Source organism: Aethalodelphis obliquidens, unplaced genomic scaffold (assembly GCF_003676395.1).
Source record: "Aethalodelphis obliquidens isolate GAN/ISIS:26980383/991018 unplaced genomic scaffold, ASM367639v1 scaffold11, whole genome shotgun sequence".
Classification (NCBI taxonomy): Eukaryota; Metazoa; Chordata; class Mammalia; order Artiodactyla; family Delphinidae; genus Aethalodelphis; species Aethalodelphis obliquidens.
Window position 1 is genome coordinate 28,995,137 of NW_020837955.1, and position 20,983 is coordinate 29,016,119.

Sequence of the window (20,983 nt, forward strand, 5' to 3'; positions counted from 1 at the left end):
TTCTAAGCGATGACACCTTAGGGGGCTTCCTAATGAGATTCCTAAGAAGATGTAGAATTCTTACGGCTAAGAATTAACTCATAATAGAGTCTGCCTTTTGAATGGTTCAAAGTGATTCCATATTGAATATTCAAATTGTCCTTTAAAATACCCCTGTGTGTGGCCCTGCCGAGGAGGTCTACAGGGAGGGGCAAGGATTATCATTCTCTACTTAAAATAGGCCTAGGGAGGTAAAGAGCCCCACCTATGTCTCCCAGGGGATGCAATTAGGACTAGATATTTGTCCATATACTGGATTAGGTTCTAAGTAGCCGTAGAATTTGGAGCAGAAATGGACCTTAGAGCTCATCTAATGGCATCATCTGTTATCAGTTCCACATTGTCAGAATAACGCTGTATGACAAACAGTCACGAACGTTAGTGGCACAGGATAACAAGCCTTTAGTGCTCTCCTGTCCGGGGTCAGTAGCACTGTTGGTCTTGGCTGGACTCACTCACATATTTGGGGATTGGTGGTTGTCAGCTGGCAGAGGCTGACTTTGGCTGGGGAGACCAGGGTGACTCAGCTTTGCTCCGTGTGTCTTTCATCCCCCCAGGACACTAGGTTAGAGGGTAAGCAGAAACACCAAAGACTCACTCAGAACTGACACCTCCACTTCTGTGGCATTCTATTGGCTGAGCAGGTCCTAGGACCAGCCTGGATTCCAGGAGTAGGGGAGTGGACTCCGCCCCTTACGTGAGAGGCATTGTAAAGTCACTTGACGAAGAACGTGGATTTGGGGTGTGAATTGGAACAGGGATTGGCTGTGTGAAGAATCGGGGGACTTAATGAAATCAGTGGACCACCACGCCATCTCATTTTATAGAATAGCAAACTGAGTTTCCCAAGAGGACCAACCACTAGCCCAAGGTCGCTCGGAAGATTGGGGACTAGAGCCTGAGAGTCTCGCCTCCCATCTAGCGGTCTTTTCTTTGACCCCGTAGGCTCTCCCACTAAAGGCGAAAGGATGTGATGGGAATTGGCATTCATTCAGGCACGCAGCAGGTAATTATTGATGTGCCTCACTGCTGCATGCCAAGCAGTCAGAGCTCACCAAAGGCTGGAGTGTGCCCAGGGGCCACCTCCTGAGCTTCGAGCCTGAGCCTTGCTCAGGTTCCTGGGCGCTCAGTGTGTGGAGCCAAATGAAAGACCTCATCCTGGGGGCAAATCTTCTGTGCTGGCCACTTGCTTCACCGCATTCCAAGTGGGAGATGCTGCTCTCTGGCAAGACTGGGACCAGCAAAATTAGGGACAAGAAAAGATGAGAAGGCTCCCATTCTGGTCCTCCTCTTTCTGATAGTTCTCCTTTTGGTATTCTGTGCTCTCTCCCACCCCCTTTCCAAAACAACTCTTAGAAAAGGTCAAGAGGGATTTTCTTGTTGGCACAGTGGATAGGACTCCACACTCCCAATGCAGGGGTCCTGGGTTCGATCCCCGGTTAGGGAATTAGATCCCACATGCATGCCGCAACTGAGAGTTCACATGCCACAACTAAGGAGCCAACCTGCCGCTACTAAGACCTGGTGCAACCAAATAAATAAATACATAAATATTTTTTAAAAAAGAAAAGGTCAAGAGAATATCAGTCATTTATACCTGAATGTGAATTTTAGTCAAAGCATCACTTCTCTCATTCATCCAAAGGTTTGCTTCTGGATTTATAGAATTCCGGGCAGGTGGAGAAACAGGTTCCCGCCTGTCCTTCCTTGGTGTCCTAAAAGTCTCATCCCTGGGAGGTTGCCTGTTCCACTGCAGTGGGAGACTACCCCTGATGTGTAGAATAAAATCCCTCATTTTTCCACTTTGAATGGAAAGGTCACCTCTGTGTCTCAGGAATGATACCCCTTCCCTATCATCCAACAGGTGGTTTTAGCAAAAGTGGGTTTTTGTGCCAGAGTTTCCCTTTGACTCAAGGGGAAAATAACACAGTCATTTTGGGGGTCTGTTTCATCTCAAAGGGAAACAACTTACTAATTGGGGTAGGAGTCTTTACAAAAATATGTTTTCGATTCCACTGATGGTCAGTTACAAGCGATAACACTGTTAAATGTAGTGCCTAATAAATCTGGAAAGACTACCCAATAAATGTAAGTAATAACAATGATTAACAATAAATTAAATGCAGAGAACCAGGAATGTACCACATTATTTTTAACTAGTTTGGGCCATCGGGTTCTGATTATTCAGTTTGTCCTGTGCACCTGGAGTTTATTAGACTGTAATACAAACTAAACGGTCCCTCAGAGAGGCCACTGAAAGGACTTAGCATAAAACAATATACAAGTTTAATAGTGGTAACTGACCTTTCTTTCTTTTACAAAAACATATCTTTGTAACTCGAGCCCCAAGGAAATGTAATGCTTTTTACATAATCCTGATTGTTAATTTTCCTTTTATTTAATTTAGGTTTCATTTGTTTCATGAGATAGGAAGATACAATTTATATTCAATAATTCTTCCTGCTCTGGAAAGAGATCCAAAATGGCTAAATATTTCTTTCCTTCTGCCGTTTCTATTACAAGAAGAAGGAAAAACAGGCAAGCAGCACACTCGCTATTAATGGCAGCTGGTTAAAACCCACATTTAAAAATAGCTAAACGAAATGGGTACATGTGTTTATAATCAAGGTGCATTGACTAATTTTCCCTAAATCTTTAAATATTACTCATTCTCAAATGCCAGAAAATTGGGCTCTTTGTCAGTTGAGGACAGGAAGGCAATGCCAGGCTCTCCAGTGGAGGAGGAACTTTTCTCTAATTTCCCTGAATACTTATCTTTCAGATGCTATCGAATGGGACTACCGTATTTCAATGACAGAATCTTCCAATTTGAGAGAATCTCTGTGGGTAGAGACCTTTCTTATTGCCAATTTTTTTTCTAATATGTTCTCAATGTTTTCTAGAAGAAGGACGTTTTTACTGCCCCTCTAGCTGGGGTTTCCATTCCACACTCAGTCCCCAAACTGAATGCATTTGCAACAAAAAGAAGCTTAACCAGAGTCAACTCCGGTAAATGTCTGAAACTTGAGGTGCTCCCAGCAAACATGAGGTCTGGCAAGTAGAGTCCATAAAACCCTGCCTTAAAATAAGTAAATGAAATGGTCACCAGGGAGGGCAAGAATGGCATTACCCAAGGGCATCCACAGAAAACCCTATTTTCTTCAGCTCACCAATCAATAGCGTTGGCCTCAGACCTCCTGCACCCCTTCGGTGGAGCCCCAAATCTCACATCTCACTGGCTAACAGTCAGCCTTCATTTTATAATCAAACTATTTTTTGTTCAGAAGCTAGTCTTTATCTCAAAAAGACTGAGTTCAACTTACATTCAGAAGAGGACTTCTGCTCCAAAGGGAGGGCGGCTTGACTTTCTAACCAGAAGGCTCAGGTCAAGCACAAGGTGGATTGGTTTCTCCACCTGTGCTCTGAAGGAGCATCGTGTAACTCAGCCTGGCCCTCCCCTTGGTTGGGTGGGGATGGAGAGGAGGGGGAAGGGAGGAGAGAGAGATGGAGTTTCTAGAAGCCGCAGGAATCTCCTCGGAAGAACATGACTGGTTATCCCAGGATGGAACTGAGACCTGGGTGTAGTTCCTCAGGGTGACCTCCACCTCTCCTGAACTGCTTAATAGAATGAGAGCTGCTGTTCTCCTGGGATCGTTCGGGTGCCAGCACTGTGCTGGATGCTGACATGCATTTCCCCATTTAATCTGCACAGAGACTCTACGGGGCATATGCGTTATTAACCCCGCCACTAGACATCCCAGTGGCTCCCCGTGAGCGTCCCTACCCTGTTTTGGAGCCAGCAAGGGGACAGCCAGTTGTGGTGACTGTGAAAAGCCACCACCCAGCATGCTGACTGATGGCCACCGCTGTCTCTCTGGATCCACCACTGATCTGTGCTGAGGCCACACTTCCTGTGGGCTGCTCCCAGCCGATGACCTAGGGTGGGTTCCCTCAGAGGCCCATTTCCAAGAGATCCAAGACTCTTCCCACAGGCAACTCTGCTTCAAGGAGTCCCCGTCAGCCTGGCCAAACCCTCCTCAGAGCTGTGCCGCCGAGACTCTTCCCATCCAAACTTTCCTTCCCTCCTCCCTCCCTCCCTCCCTCCTTCCTTCCTTCCTCCACTGGGGTCAGGCTGGCATTGCAGTCTGAGGGCTCCCCTGTTCTCCTCGCAGGCATTGCCCCCATAAATCCCTTATACGACTAGTCCTGACTATACGCTAGTCAGTATAGCAACAGCCATCACCATGGGTAACAACAGGCTCAGGACTTAATTGTTCATTGGTTCTGGGTCCTGCAACAGCCTTGCCAGGCAGCCTGAGAGTGGAAGAAGGAAGAAGTGATTCTCTTTTCAAACCGGGTTTCTCTGTAGGGAGATAGCATCCAGCTCCCTGACTCTGACTTGTTTGGCCTTCTTGGGCACCTGTGGTCGTTTGCCCTCTCTTCCCCTCCGCTGCTCTGAAGCCTGCTTCTGGCCCAGTTCCCGCCATCACCCTTTGTCCAAATGGGGCCCAACCGCCTTCCCCTTCGCTTATGCTAGAGAGGCTCCTAGCAGGACCACGGTTCTGTATTTCTCAAGCTCTACACTGTCCCTCTCTGGATGGACCCTCTCCTCAGTCCTCCGAAGTCTAACTAGCATCTCTCCCGTCCATCTCAGAGTTGGGGATGGCCACAGCTCTGGGCACTGTGGGACAGGATTGGGAGCCACACTGAGCAGGTTCAAACCCCAGCTCGATGACTTAAGTGCTGCGTGATTTTGGCAAGTTACTTAACCTCTCTGAGTTTCTAACTGAAACTAACTGAGTTTCTAACTGAAACAGTTTCTAACTGAAACTCTCTGAGTTTCAGTTCCTTTGTCAAATTAAGGATGTTAGTACTATCTAATTTGTACAGTCCTTGAAAGGATTAAATGAGGTTTTTAATGAAAAGCACTTAGCTCATAGCCTAGCACATATAAATGCTCAATAAATGGTAGCTATTTCTTGTGGATAGAACTATTATATTATCCACCCAGCACCTCTAGGGATCAAAGTGAGGAGTCCAGATCACTATTTCTACTAGTTTATAGTTTGATTTTCTTCTAAAACAAATCAGAGGGGCTGCTTCCTAAGTGGAATATTGACAAGGATCTCCATATTTAGGATCAAAGTTTCTGCCCTGGGATTCGGGGGTTGAAGGGGTGAACTTCTCCATTTAAGTCCTGGGGAAACCTTGGCAGTTGGAATGTAACCTTCAGTTTCCGCGGCTGTGGAACTCTTCTCAAAGAGCGACTCCGGGGGAGGAAAGGGACTGCTCATGTAACAGTTTGCTTCCGGGAAGAACTGCAGACGTCTTCGTGGTCCTCCGAAGAAACCGAAAATGGCGTTCCCAGGCCAGGCCTCCCTTGCTTTTCAGAGATGAAAAAAGAAGAATGTTTATTAAAGAGAGTCACTTTCGCTCACCAGATTTTGTGGAGAATCGCACTTACTCCTCTAGAAATATGCTAAGCTTCCCAGGCGAAGAAGGCGGACACTTGCCGAAAAGACACAGAATGTTCTTGAGACTTGGCTGTTTCCCCGATTTTCTCAGACACGGTACAGTTTCATGTTGTAACCATTATTTCGTGGACCTTGCAGCCAATAAAATAATCACAGAGACATGGTTCGGTCCTGGTTCTTAAGTCAGTAAAACCTTTTGTGCCATCAGAGGTGGAGGGAAACACACTCCAAGTTTAATCTTGAGTGACATTGGATAAGAACCTGGCTCTGGGCTTGGACCCGAGTTATCTAGCTGTCCTTTCATCGCGCATCCAGAAAGCCACTCACAAGTTTCTCCGGCTCATCTGTGCATTCTTGATCCTGCCTCTAACATTTTATTTCTAATTCCCCTGACGGCTTCAGTGAAAGTTCCCGGCAGAGACGGATTGCAGGGCATGACCCAAATTTGTAACTGGCCACAAAACGCTGTAAAACAAAGTTCACCGAATACCTTCCAGCTGATTGTGAGTAATTTTCGAAAGAGATCTGGATACGTTTTTCTTCTTCTTTTTTCTTTTTCCACATAAAATATCTGAAAAGAAGGGCTTTTTGCCAAACTCTGATTTTTGTAACATCATCTATGAGGCACGCTACACAACAAAATGGATTGCACAGAATTGCCAGAGGCGGCTGCAGCTCTGCCTAGCAGGTTGATTTTTGTTTGCTGAAGTATGATTATTGACAGAGAATAGAAGCAGGGAGTAGGTGTGGTGACAAGGGAGGCCGGAGACCTGGGTTCTGTAAGGTCTTAGAAGATTCCTTACTCTCCTTACAAGGCATTTTTCTCATTTGTAAAATGCATAAGAGCATTTGTCAAGCTACATCTTTGCAGAACTCTTAAACTCTCTGAAAATGGGATAAGAGAGGGCTTTCCCAGATCTGCAAAATATAATTAAATTACTTGAGAGGAGCTTCTCAACTTCAAGCTTTTGCCCACACAGTTCTCTTACAGCTTTGACACCTGCTACTTGCTATGAATGCACAAGCATTGAAAGTGCTAATAAATAAAAATTTAAAAATTAGGAAGCGTGGTCTTGAAGAAAGTATTCACTCTATCATGGTGTCCTGAATACGCAGAGTTTAGTCATATTATCGTCGGCGAGATAGTTCCTGGCTCACGTTACGGAATGGAATATATCAGAGTGTATCTGCTCTAGGATTCAGGCACACCTGGGCCTGTTGGGAGCCTGTGGGCTGTTCCCACCTAAAATCTGTTTTACGAGGAACCGTGGAGCTGCCTGCTTACAAGCTTGTCCTAAGAAAGAGATAGTGAGAGCCATGGGTTAGGGCTGGTGGGCCAGGACTGGGAAATGGTTGGGATTCTCTCATCTAGACAGTCTTTTCATTCCACCTCCAAAATCTTAACCTTGTTTTTCAGACATGGGGGCTCTGCGGACACTAACATAGCAAAGGCACCAAACAGCCAAGACCTCAACGGCATTGGTGCTAAGAGCTTAGCGGCCTCAGGAGAACGAGGCATTGGCGCTCTTGGCATCGTCTCCCGCATCAGGCAGGGTTGCTGCAGACTCTGGCTGTCTTCAGGGGGCAGCGACTTTGCCCACTCAAGTCAGATTCCTTCAGGATCTGAGATAACAACACAGCGCTGTGAACGTCAGAATTCACTCTGGTGACATCTACAGGAACTGTCAGTATGTTGGACGTTATAGGGCATTGGCAGCAGGGCCGCCTTGAAGGGATGAAGAGCTGACCCACTGCGATGTGGCCTGGGCTGGGGCATATGGAGAAGCAGCTCCCCTGTCCTGTGGACAAGAGGGAGCCATTGAAAGCTTTTGAAAGAGAGACTCTTGGTCAAAATTGGTCTTCCAGGGGATGCTCTGGTCTGGTATAGACACGTTAAACGGAGCATCAGGGGAGGTTGGAGGAAGGGAGACCAACGGGGAGGTTGCTTACAATTGTCTACTTCAGAGATTCATACTAGAGACCGAGCAAAGCTGAGGTTTAGAGGGGCCGCATGAAAACTTGAGCGGACACTATGTCCAGTTGAGGGGGGAACTGCGTAGTTTCCAGACGGGGAAAAACCCACCATTTTACTTTTAATATTAAAGAACCAGTACATATGCACTGTATAAAGTCAGAAAATACAGACAAGTAAAAATAAAGAGATGAAGAAACCATATATCTATTGTGGCTGGCCAAAAAATTCCCCCCTCTTCCCAAAGTATCTATATCCTAGTCCCCAGAACTTGTGAATATGTTGTCTTAAACAGTAAAAAGGATTTTGCAAATATGGTTAAGTTAGAGATCTTGAATGGGGAGGTTATCCTGGAGTGTCTGGTGGGCTGAGTATAAACACAAAAGTCACTGTCACAGGGATGCAGGATGGTCGGAGTCAGAGAAGACAATATGACAAAGAAAGCAGAGGGAGAGAAGAGTATGTGATGAGAAGGCAGAGGTTGGAGTGAGGTGGGGCTGTGAACCAAGGAATGCAGGTGGTCCCTAGAAGCTGGAAAAAGCAAGGGAAGGAATTCTCCCTCAGAACTTGCGGAGGGAGCCTTTTGATTTTGGCTCAGTGAAACTGTTTTCAGACTTCTGACTTCTAGAGCTATAAGATAACAAACTTGTGTTGTTTTAAGCCATTAAGTTGGTGGTAATTTGTTATAGCAGCCACAGGAAACTAATACCCACCCCAAGATCACCAGTATAATTCAGTATATCTGTGCATATCCTTCCCCATCTTTACACACACACACAAACACACATGTGTGTGGTTTTTAAAAATTTTGTAATCTACATTTTGCTGTCAACTATCTCCACCTTTCCATTTTAGTAAATTTTGTTCTCTTCTAAAAGCCAGACCATATTTAAATTCTTCCAACTGATCTCCAAATGTCCATTATAGCTGTTTGTCCAAACCACTGTATACATCAGTATTGTATGTTTCACTTTGCTCCTATGGCCTTCAAATCTCTTGTCATCTAGGATCTCCCTTTTCTATGTTGCTGACGTGTTGAAGAGGTCAGGCCAGAGGTCCTGTGGAATGTTCTACTGTCTAGAGTTGTCTGGTTGCTTCCTGGTGGTGGTGTTTAACTCGTTCCTCTATCCCCTGTTTTTCTTGTAAGCTAGATGTTATATCTGAAGCCTTGATGGATTCAATTACGCACTTTGGGCTAAAATACAGCATAAGCGATGCTATGTGTTTGTCGTTGCATCACAATTTCTAGCTGATCTACTAGATCATTCGCTTTTCTAAGGACTATTCCTAGGAATGGAACACCAGATGCTACGTAAGTTTTTAGAGGAATGTGTGATTCACTCTGATTCTGCTGACCTATTGTTTATGAAGGAATACTATTTCCAGAAACCGCTTAAATTGAAAGCAACTCACTTGCCAGCCGAATGGAGCAGAGCCCCAACTCAACTCCAAAGGAGGGCAAACCACAGGAAATCCAAACTTGCAGCCCACATTCAAACTCATAAATTACTGGGCATAAACGTGAAGAAAACGAGCAGGTTCAATTTCAACAGACCTTTCGCAGCTAGGTACACCAACCTCTGACTGTTTAGACATCATTAAAATACCTTGCACCCAATATGTTTACCCACAGTCATTTGTATCACAGGGCAGGTCATTCATCAGCTTGTCAATTGAAATGGATTTCTATATATAAGTGACTCTCTAAAGTGCAGAGAACTTTTAGGGAGAAAAGTATTGAACCAGCGTGTTCGAAAGATGCAAATTACCCAAAGCCTTGTTTGAGGGGAACATCTCCATTCGAATCAAATGAGGAACCATATTTTCTGCTCAAACTACTGTTTCTATTTTAAACTATTATTATTACCACCACAATAATAAAAGCATCATAAAGGGTTTATAAACAAGACTTCTTTAGACGAAGCTTCTGAAATTGACATTAATCTCTTGGCCCAAGATTGAACGACTGCATTTTGCACGAATGTGTACATGCGCTTGTGTGTGTGTACCTGTGTGTGTATTTTCCATGCACCCTATCCAAACATTTCTCTCACATAATTAAATGCCTTGATGACATCACAGGAACTGAGCCAACCTTGGGTTTATATCATTTTCAGGAGATTATAAACTCTAATTCAAGCTTTCCAAAGTCTGACCAAATCTGAGGTGCTCTCAGCAGGAATACAGCACTTCGGGGGTCACCGTAATGCGTAATGAGGCATGCTTTGCGTGCAGTCGGATTGTTTGCTCTGCCTCTTTCCTCAGCCCTAAAGCCTAAAGTTTAGAGGGGTCCTGGTGAGAGACTTAGAGCATAAAAAACATGCTTTTAACAAAATGTACAAAATAATAGTGCTATGTATTTTACCATTTGGGAAAAGAGGCTGAAAAGGAAACTTTGGAAATTAAAGATATGAGCAGAATAAAACTAACTGAAGAGTGCTGGATAGATTTTTTTTTTTTTAAAAAAGAACCTTTGCAAAAGACATTGGAAGACAGTGTAATCTTCAAATTACGGCACTGATCTTTAGGATGAATTAAGGACAGAGTTGGTCTATGAATGGACATCACTTCCTTAATGAGAACACCAGATGTCCACATGGAGGAAATGCAAAGAAAGATAAACCCTTGTAAAATTTTATATATTATCCCTTTCACCAAAATATGAAAAACAGATTAGAAGGGGGAAGGAAAAGAGTTCTTCTATAAATAAATTTGAAGAAACACTGGACCAAAAGAAGACACTTGTTTAAATACATTGTCCAAGGAAGAAAAATCGTCATATAAACAAGAATCCCTACTTTCAACAGAACAGCCAAAACATTGCGTGTCGCTAGGCCCTGAGGCAGAATTGTCTTCACCCTGCCCCTGGAGTTATGGCTTTCTGAGCCCAGTCTTCTTCGGCAATCACATTTGTCAGGGATAAGACCCAAGAGGAGCTGTGATCTAGAGCTTTCTTTTGACGACATGGAGACACTATAAAGATGTTTTTATCAAGTGTCTGTTGAAATCTGTAGGTTTATGTTTGGCCTAGGTCCTTGAATCACTTGTTGCGTTTCTTAGACTGCTTTCCCCCAACTTCTTCTTTCCCTGCATCTTGGATCCTTGCACTCTCAAATCATAATTTGCCATTTGCAGGGTTGTCATTGAACTTGTGAGAGAAACGTGCCTGGGGGCTAGAGGCCCCGTCAGAGACCTTGCTGAAGATCTAAGCACATGCACAGCAAGTGCCTGTTGCACCCAGTAACGAGGACTCTAACTGCAGGAAGGGAGGAAACGCATCGAATTCATGCTTGATGGCTTTAAAAAGATGACAACTCTCTGTGCTTGGAAAAAACGAAACAGTACAACAACAGAGATATGCAGTTTCCCTTAGTGTCAACGATGTTTATAACGGCCACGAAAGGATCTGAACCTGAAACACTGGGTGGGAAATTTGTCGGGGTGGAGTGGAGGGAGAAGGCGTGGTCTGGGCATCTTGTGTTTTGGAGTTAGTCGTTTACAAGATGTGTTATCTCAGGCAAACCATTTAACCACTCGGAACTTCTGTCTCCTCATCGGTAGAGGGGAATGACATGCCTGTCCCTTTAAGTCAGACCTGGCGTGGAGTGCTGTCTGGTACCTGGGGAATCTTCTAGAACCTTCTCCCCCTACCTCTTGCTTGTTTCTCACTGGCTTCTGCGTTGGTCCCATCTAAATCCAATTTGGAACTCTTGACTTTGTGACCCCAGCCTCCATCCTGTCTGGGCCCTTTGAAAAGGTGTCCACTGGGTGTCTGCATGTTGGCCCTTGGTGTTCTCCTTCAGCTCAGTTTGGCTCACATCCTGAGTCTCAGCCTCTCTGATTACATCAAGTTGGAACTCCCCACGCAGCTGGCACTAGCACCCCCTTCTCTCCCCACTCTACTACTTGGCAAGTTCCAGCCCTCTGGGAAGGTAGCTTAGTAATATTAGCTAACATTCACTGGGTCCTTACCAAGCACTTTATTCCTCTCATAAAGCCCTGTGAGCAGAGATTATTGTCATCTCCATTTTATAGTAGAGGAAACTGTGACATAGAAAAGTTAACTAACCTTCCCAAGGTCACAGAACTCGTAGGGGGTGGAGCTGGGATTTGAACGTAGGTCAGCGGTCAGCAAACTTCCGGAAAGGATCAGGTGGTCAGTATTGAGCGTTGATGGGCTGAATGGCCTCTATCATGGCTACTCAACAATGCCATGGTTGTGCAAAAAGTGACAGGCAATATATAAACACACGAGCAAGGCTGTGAGTCAATAAAACTTTATTTATTGACATCAAAATGTGAATTTCATATCATTTTCATGTGTCACACCATATTATTCTTCTGACTTTTTAAAACCCTTTAAAATTATGAGCACCATTCTTAGCTCGCAGGCCACAGAAAATCAGGTGGAAGACTGGAGTAGGCCCATGGGCCATAGTTTGCAGACCCCTGACCTTGGCTATCAATTCTAGAGCTCATGCCCTTCACCAGCACAGGACGCTGCATCTCAACAGTACCACTCTCACCCCTTTCACAAGTGAGGAAACTGAGGTCACACAAAGCTGGGAAGGAGGGGGAACTGAGAGCCCAGACAGACCATGCCCAGTGCCTTGGATTAACCTCTAAGTTATGGCAAGGAGATGAGGTAAGCTGGACTTACCCTGCCCGCTCTGTGGCATAAACACGAAGATCAATGAAGTAATGTACCTGGCGTACACAAAAAAGGCACACTCAAGTCGTTTTTTTGTTTGTTTGCTTGTTTTTAAATGTATGGAAGCTCTTCTAAACTGTACAGTATAAACCACAGAGGTTAGGCTACCTTCTAAAAAACAATCTCCTAGAGGGAATGTATTAATATTTTCCATTCAGTTTATAAGCAGTTATCTAGTGCCTGGTTGGTGCCAAGTACACTGGGCACTGGTAGGTAACAATGGAGGTGACGGGCAACAACACTTAGTCTACTGGGGAAAGACAGACTTGCCCATAAATGATCTGGATCCAAAGGGTTAACTGCTACCATGAATGGGGTGCAGGTGATTAAACCACAGCCACATCCTTGTGGGGGGTGGCAGGCCACAAAGGAAAGTGCGGTGAAACGTGCCATTCAAGGCAAATGGAGAAGAGACTTACAGACTGAGGGAATAGCAAAGACACAGACGTATGGAAAGTCAGGTTGGCTGTCACGTAAGGAGTCTGGGGTGAGTGACAGAAACGAGGTGGTGAGGAAGGGAGGCCCAGCTGGATCTGGGCCTTGTAGTCTCTGCCAAAGCCCTGGACTTCAAGACTTGGCTCCTTAAATTAGGAGCAAAGCCATATAGGATAAACGTGAGGCAGCTCTCCAGGGCATCACTTGTACTCAAAGAATTTTAGGGAAAAATCATTGTTTCTAAATGAGGGGAAAGAAGTGGACATATAGAATAGAATTAAAAACCCATATTAAATTTCAACACAAAGCATGAGATTTCAAAGAAATTCAAAGTAGACAGCTTTGAACTCCAGCTCACACTCCATAGCTTTCCTGTTAGAGGGAATGAGATGGAAAGTTTTGAGAGGCGAGCAGTGGAGAATGGGCAGAAAGCTGTTAAACAGTGCAGTGACATGACTGGATTTGTTTCTGTCGAATTATAATGCTGGTGACAGCAAGGAAGAGAGATGGGAAGGAAGATATTAGAGGGCCAGAGATAGGGAGTTACCGCAACAACTAGGGCAGGGGCAGGTGGGACTGAATAGCTTAGAACAGAGGGGGTTTGATTTTGTCATTCAATGCACATCCCCGTTCCATTGAGAAGGAAAGGAAAGAGAAATAAGCACTTGCTTTGGAGTCAAAAGCCCACGATCTGAACCCCTGATTTTGTCTAGCTGTGTGATCTTGAGCAAAGCACTCAGTCTCTCTGAATTTCACTTCTCCGATCTTCTGAAGGAGGGGAACCATACCTGTCTTGCCTACCTCTAAGAGTCCTCGTTTGGACATCTAAGTTATCTGTAAGAGCTCTTCGTCAACGGCTTCAACGTGACTTGTGTTTCAAGGGAACAAAAGGCCAGAGCTCTCTCGGCTTGGTGACCTCTCCAAGAAAAGGAAATTGCTATTTTTTTCCCCTTCTTCAGCTGTTGGAGCTGCAGATCAATTGCAACCAGGCTCAACACAAAAAGGTAGTCATACATGATCAGCAAAATACTCCAAATGATGTCATCCATCAAGATGGACATCGCAATTTGCCAACTATTTTCTCATAAATCAAACCTTAGTCCCTCAAGGAAGAGGGGCAGGGCTGGAGGAGCCGACATGGCAATGCTTATCGGGAGACCAGACGCAGGAAAGCCAGGGAAGCGCTCCCTTAAGGATACAGTAATTATTTTCACTCGATGGGAAATCAAGAGGGGCACGATGGGAGGGAGGGCTGGAGAGTGTCTGCCTCACTTCATTACAACTCCCCAGGCAAGGGACACAACATATGCTTTTCATTGGGAAGCCAATAATTTTGAATCGTGGGACAGGTGAAAACTTAAATGACATTTGCAAACCTTGATTTATTTCTCTGCTTAACTCCGGGACATGCTTTAGACTCAGCTCTATAAGTTTCCATAGATTGGTGGGCGATGTCAAGAATTTCCAATGACATATTCAAGTGTTTCCTGTCCCTATCAGTTAATTAAATATTTTCAGTACTAATCTCTTCTTATTGCAATGGTTTCCCTTCTTTCGGCTATGGGTTGGGAAAACAACAGATATGAAATATGTGCTTTATTGAAAACAAAATAACAAAAATAAAAAAGAATAATTTTTCCCCCACGTGCTATTTTACTTGCTGGAAATCTCATTAAAAGTTATTTACGAGCTGTTAGGGATCTCATAAGGATTACACCTAATTCAGTCTGTAAAGTTTTTGAGTTCTTTTTACATGAAGGACCTCCTTTCCCATTATTCTACTTTGGTTTGCACCCAAATAAATACGGGAGATCAGCTTCTTGGCAGAAGAGGGGTCCTTGGTCCCTAAACTCACCAATGTCCCTCACGTGCGTGACACAGGCAAAGTTTGTAACTTCTTCCTCCCCTTTCTGCTGGACCCGCTCTGCTACGACCAGGGTAATCGACTGAGGGCAAACTTGTTGCAATTGATAAATTATTATTTGTGATATTATATACATTGTAGCGAAGGTGGCAGAGTTGTAGGTATCATTTTTATCCCTGAGGTTTGTAGGCTCTGCAACTAATCGTTAGGACTAACTAATGGGTCTGTCCTGACTGACTAACCCATTTTCCTCTGCTCTTCCTCCCCCAGTTCTCTCTGAAATAAGCAAACTGAATTTGATCAGAGTGAGTAATTTCCCAGTCCTTTTTATAGGACCTATGCGCTCATTATTTTGCTGTTTCTCAGGCATCTGAACCTCGGTTCACCAAAACTTGAAATGCTAATCTAGGCATTTTTTGTCCTTCTAGGCCCTTTATTAAAACATGCCAAATAGGGGCTTCCCTGGTGGTGCAATGGTTGAGAGTCTGCCTGCCGATGCAGGGGACGCGGGTTCGTGCCCCGGTCTGGGAAGATCCCACGTGCCACGGAGCGGCTGGGCCCATGAGCCATGGCTGCTGAGCCTGCGCGTCCGGAGCCTGTGCTCCACAACGGGAGAGGCCACAATAGTGAGAGGCCCACGTACAGCAAAAAGACAACAAAAAAAAATGCCAAATAAAGATGCTTTTAATTTCCAAAGAAATCTTCCTTCTGTTCATATTTCTAAGACACGAGGAAGAATGTAGTCATTCAAGTAGCTGAATATTCAAAATGGAGTCTTGTCAGGTAGGAAATTGGCATAAAAATTTAGTAGCAATAACAGCCTTGCTACCATACCCATCAGATATACAATATACTCATGTAAGGGTTAGCTACTATTATTACCAGTGATCCTACTATCTTTTCTATCAAAAGTCTGGCCCATGGATGGCTTATTTCTCTCCAGGTGTCTACATACTCCTCATACACCAGCTCATTTCTCTAATCAAAACACTAATAATCCCAAGTCCGAGATGAACCATCCAGCCAGACTGTGTATAAGCCTGGAATATCATTTTGGCCACCATGGAAATAGACAACAGCAGTGTCTTCACTTACAGATCTTTCCCTCTTGGATCTCAAAGCATTTACAACTACTGTACATGAGACTGAAACCCTAGCCTACACTCCTCCATTTGGGCAAGAGTTGGTCCTCCCAAAAGTAGTCCAACACTAAGGCAATGGCCACATATTTTAGGAGAGAATGTATTTCTCCTTAATCTCAACCATCTGGAGGATTTTAACCTTTTCTATTCTTTAATAGAATTCTATATAAAAGATCAGTTTAACTTGGTAATGATCATTGAAGCATCCCGAGTATGTCGTAAGCCCCCAGATGAGAAACGTCTCTCGGGCTAGACCAGGGAAAACCACATGGGTTGTTTGTATGTCAGTCTAGCACAGTGGTTCTCAACCCTGGCTGCACGTAAGAAGACAGACTGACTCTGTCTTCCCCCACCCCCAGCATTGTCGTGTTTGTTTTCTTTTGTTTGTTTTTGTCTTTAGGATTCCCAGGTAACTTTACGGTGGCAGCCAGGCTTGAGAACCACGAGCCTAAGTTTAATGACAAAGACAGGCTGGGGTGATCCTATGATAAGACCCTCCCAGAATCCTCAGTGCCTGTCCTAGCTAAAATTAGGAGCAGAATGAACCTATAGGGCTCTGACTTACCTCTGACTCCAAACACAGCCGTAGAGTGGTTACCCACCCACTTTTAGTGAGTTGAATTATGTGTTATAGGTTGAATTGTGTCTCCACCTAAAAAAGATGTTGAGGTCCTGACCCCCAGTACCTGTGAATGTGACCTTATTTGGAAATGGTCTTCATAGATGATCAAATTAAGGTGAGGTCATTAGGGTGGGCCCTAATCTAATACAATTGTGTGCTTCTAAGAAGAGAAAGGTTGGACATGGTGACAGACACATACACAGGGAGAAGGCCGTGTGAAGGTGAAGGCAGAGGTAAGGGTGATGCTTCTGCAAGTCAAGGATTTGCCAAAGATGGCCAGCAAAGCACAAGAAGCTGGCAGAGAAGCCTGAAACAAACTCTCCCTCAGAGCCCTCAGAAGGAACTTACCCTGCTGACACCTTGATCTTGGACTTCTAGTCCAGGACTGTGACATAAAAAATGTCTGTTGTTTAAGCCACCCAGTTTGTGGTACTTTGTTATGGCAGCCCTAGGACACTAATACACCCAGTGAATAAACCCAACATACTTTTTTTTTTTTTTTTGCGTTACGTGGGCCTCTCACTGTTGTGGCCTCTCCTGTTGCGGAGCACAGGCTCCGGATGCGCAGGCTCAGCGGTTACAGCTCACGGGCCCAGCCGCCCCGCGGCATGTGGGATCTTTCCGGACCGGGGCACGAACCCACGTCCCCTGCATCGGCAGGCGGACTCTCAACCATTGCGCCACCAGGGAAGCCCTCAACATACTTTTAAACTCCAGGCAGATAAAGTTTACTAAGATCAGGGCTCAACCTTGAGCCCACAGAGTCCATAAGAACAAAGTATCTGATTAGCTCTAATAGTCTACAGAGTGGGGACTGCAAACACATTCTTCCTGGGGCTTCTAGGAGGAGGTGGCGTCACTCGATCTGAGCTTTGGAAGAGTATTATTTTTGAGAAGAGTGAAGGGAAGCAAAGACATAGAAACAAAGATGTTCCAAAGAAGTAAGAGGCTGCCTTGGTAGTGAGTCAGGGAGTCTGACAGAGGGCAAGAAGGAACAGCCTGTGTGTGTGTGTGCGCATGTGCGTGTCTTTGGGGTGGAGACTTGGGCCAAACTGACAATAATCAAAAGAACAGTGAACATCCCTAAAGCGTGTACTCTGAATGAAGCACTGTGCTGAATCATATTCAATCTTAGGGTTGAGTCAATGGAGCTCAGAGACTGTTATCGCCGTTTTACAGAAGAGAAAAACAAAGCTGCGAGGCTTGTCTCACCCCTGCAGTTGTATTCCCCATGTTTCCAGCTACACCACATTGATCACTAGTTTATACCCCCGGTGGGGAGGCATGAATAGAGATGGAGGGATGAAGATGGTCTTCAAGCAAACACACATCTTTGCTGGACTGGGGGCTCGCGCAGCCCCGGAGGTCCCGTCCGTGTGTGGGTACAAGGCTGCCCACCGCACCCCTGCTGTTTCCGGTTTATCCCCCTCGTGGGGGTTACTGATAAGCCAGGGAGACCCGTACGGAGCAAGGTGTGCTTTTGGATTGGAGTCCAGCTTTGTTCTTCGACTCCAGTGCTTTAGGGGAAAACAGAGGAGGGAAGAGAAGGAAACATAAAAAGTTCCAGCATATGAGTAGCATTTGCAATGTAATCTACGTGTTCTGAGCCAAGTTACTGTACACGCTCTGGGGAGAATTACAAATAAATGACGAAACGTTTTGAAACATGGCTTATACCTAATTAATCATGGAACTTACAGAACAAAGAAAGCATTTCTTCAAAGTTTTCAGCGTCTTCTCTATTAAGTGGAACGTGCGGGGGAGGGGAGGGGAAACCTCCATGCCCTGTAATGGATACACCATGCACTTCATCTGGGGAGAGACGTTCTTAATCTTCTTTGGCCTCCTGAAACCTCTGAATCCTTACATCTTTAATACTTTATGCTGAGTATTTTCATATTAAAGGAAACTGAAAGTTTCCAGATCATGAAATATCCCTCAGCTTTTTGTCTCTTGATCTCTCAGCCCAAACGATACCGGTTTTGAGATTATGAGATCCTCAGGCATTTCTTAAATACCCGTGATATTGTGTCCTGAGACTCCCGTGTCCCTTTTATATACCGCCACTGTAGGGCGCGGTCAGCTAACTGCTACGCGGCAGGAAGCTGAAATAAGCTGAGTCATCCTTCCTGTGGCCACTGCGCTTGCGCTAAGTATACTAATGAGGTTTTAAAGTAGCGACCTATCCGATGCTGGCTCACAAATCGCACCATCGGCGAAAGCCAATCACAGAGCGACACATGTTCTTAATCCCTATATAAGCAGACTGCTATAGGATTGCGGTGTCTTCCTTCCATCTTTTCTTTAAGCAAGCTGTGCTCCAATAAAGTGTGATACGAGAAGAATCTTGCGTGTGGCGACTCGTTATTCTGCTGGTCGGAGGCGGCTCGCCGCAAGTGGTGCCGAAACCCGGGAACTTCGCGCCCTGCATGGAGGACCGATTCAGAACTCGACACACGGAGTGAACCGTCGGTGAGTAGTCCAGTCAGGTATGTTTTCAAGATAGCGCATCAGAGAATGAACAAACAGGGACTACGGTAGATAGGCCTGAAATTATGAAAAGAGAAAAAAGAAAACAAAAGGAAAAGCAAGAAACGGTGCCAGGATTATATCCAATCCTAGATGAGTTTAAGGAATTATATTTGTTTCAAGATGAATTAAATCCTAGAGAGGAGGAAGATTTAGAAGGAGCGGCCGCGGCATATGAACAAGAGCGGTATGGGCATTGGTACATGCCGCCACTCGCTAGCCAAAGATTGTTTCTTTTCTATTCCTTTGAATAGTCGAGATAAAGCCCCTTGTATGGAGTTGCTTGAACAGGCCTTAGGCGTTTTGATTAAATATTTAGGGAATGGGGGATTGTTTCTTGCTCCCGAGGGAATACAGAAGGGAGATGTGTCATATTACAGGCTTGCCCTATAATCCACAAGGCCATGGCCGACGAAAAGCCCAAGGAAGGAGTCAAGACTGAGAACAACGATCATATTAATTTGAAGGTGGCGGGGCAGGATGGTTCTGTGGTGATGATAAAGAAACCTCTGCTGAACGCCATGTGGCAACAAACCATAAAAATTATGGCAAAGTGATGTGGAAAGATGTGTTGTCCAATCAATGGAAGGGCCCGGATCGTGTTATTACTCGATCCAGGGGATCTCTTTGTGTCTCCCCACAGGATCGAGATCCGATCTGGGTGCCATCAGGACTGGCGGGAGTTGTTGAAGAGAACTTCAGAGAGGATGCTGGGCTGGATGTTCCTGATGATTCTTAATCGAGGTCTTTGTATTGGTTGGAATTCCACAAAGGATTATTCAGATTGTGCAACTGAGTGCTGCCGGGCTGGAGTCCGTTGCCTTTGGAGATTTTGCCTCTTGGCTCTCTTCTGCCTTTTCCTTCTTTGGGGAGTGGGTGGGGGTAGGAATCTTTGGAGTCTGCTGTGTATTTGGGATTATGCTGTGTCTCTGGTTGGTCTGTCGTGTGCGCATCAGGGCACATCGAGATAGGGTCCTGCTCACTCAGGCACTTCTGGCTATTAATGAAGGAGATTCTCCCGCAGCCTGGCTCTCCGCCCTGAATAATTCGAAATGATTGCCCTTGCACAGAGAGGCCTTGTTGCCATTGCACCTCTATAGGGAGTCATCCATTGTCCTGATTGCCCTTGCACAGAGAGGCCTTGTCGCCATCGCACCTCTATAGGGAATCAGCCATTATTCTGAGGCAGCCCTTGCACCCTGCGGCCCTTGTTGGCATTGCACGCAGGAGGGTGCCTCAGACATGCCAACAGAAAACTGCCCTCGTACGGGCTATGTTCTGCTTGGTGTTCTAATAAATAAAAAAGGGGGAGATGTAGGGCGCGGTCAGCTAACTGCTACGCGGCAGGAAGCTGAAATAAGCTGAGTCATCCTTCCTGTGGCCACTGCGCTTGCGCTAAGTATACTAATGAGGTTTTAAAGTAGCGACCTATCCGATGCTGGCTCACAAGTCGCACCATCGGCGAAAGCCAATCACAGAGCGACACATGTTCTTAATCCCTATATAAGCAGACTGCTGTAGGATTGCGGTGTCTTCCTTCCATCTTTTCTTTAAGCAAGCTGTGCTCCAATAAAGTGTGATACGAGAAGAATCTTGCGTGTGGCGACTCGTTATTCTGCTGGTCGGAGGCGGCTCGCCGCAGCCACCACCCAGAGACATCTGTGGGCGTGTTCTTTGAAGGCAAAGCTCTGAGGCCCAGGTCTTTGCCATGTCTATGCTATCCCCACGCTCTGGACCTTGATTTACCTGTTTGTAAAATGGGGAGAGTAATCTATATCTACTCTGGCTTATTTTGACTGTTAAGTGAAATTATGCCACAAAAGCACTTTAGCCTAGTGCTTAGAACATAACCGCTCAATAATGGAGCGTGCAGCTGAGTGTTCCAGACACTTTTTTTCATTCTCTCCTTAATCATGGACTTGGCTGAGTCCCCATTTTGCTTGACCGGCCAGGGCACTGCTTTAAAGTTCTGTTGTACCAGTGACAGATATGGAGGTGAAAAATCACTTTGCACCTGGCAGCCAGTGTCCACTGTTCCTACAGGAAGCCACGGTTGCACTCTTGCCTCTGGAGTTTTTCCGTAGTCACCCCATGAGCTAGTGTGGACACAACTTACAGGGAATTGGAGAGGTGTGGGTTTTCATTCCAAACGTTGTCACTTGTACCCTAAGTGGCTTTGGACGAGCCAGTCAGGC

General features: G+C 45.3%; 1 long non-coding RNA gene across 1 annotated transcript; it reads left to right on the forward strand.

Moving 5' to 3' along the window:
* The first annotated feature begins 1,906 nt into the window (after positions 1-1,906).
* Positions 1,907-19,287, forward strand: LOC113623426 (uncharacterized). Its single transcript, XR_003433928.1, has 3 exons — positions 1,907-1,918; positions 7,995-8,005; positions 19,153-19,287. It is a non-coding gene; the product is annotated as an uncharacterized LOC113623426 (long non-coding RNA).
* Positions 19,288-20,983: the final 1,696 nt, after the last annotated feature.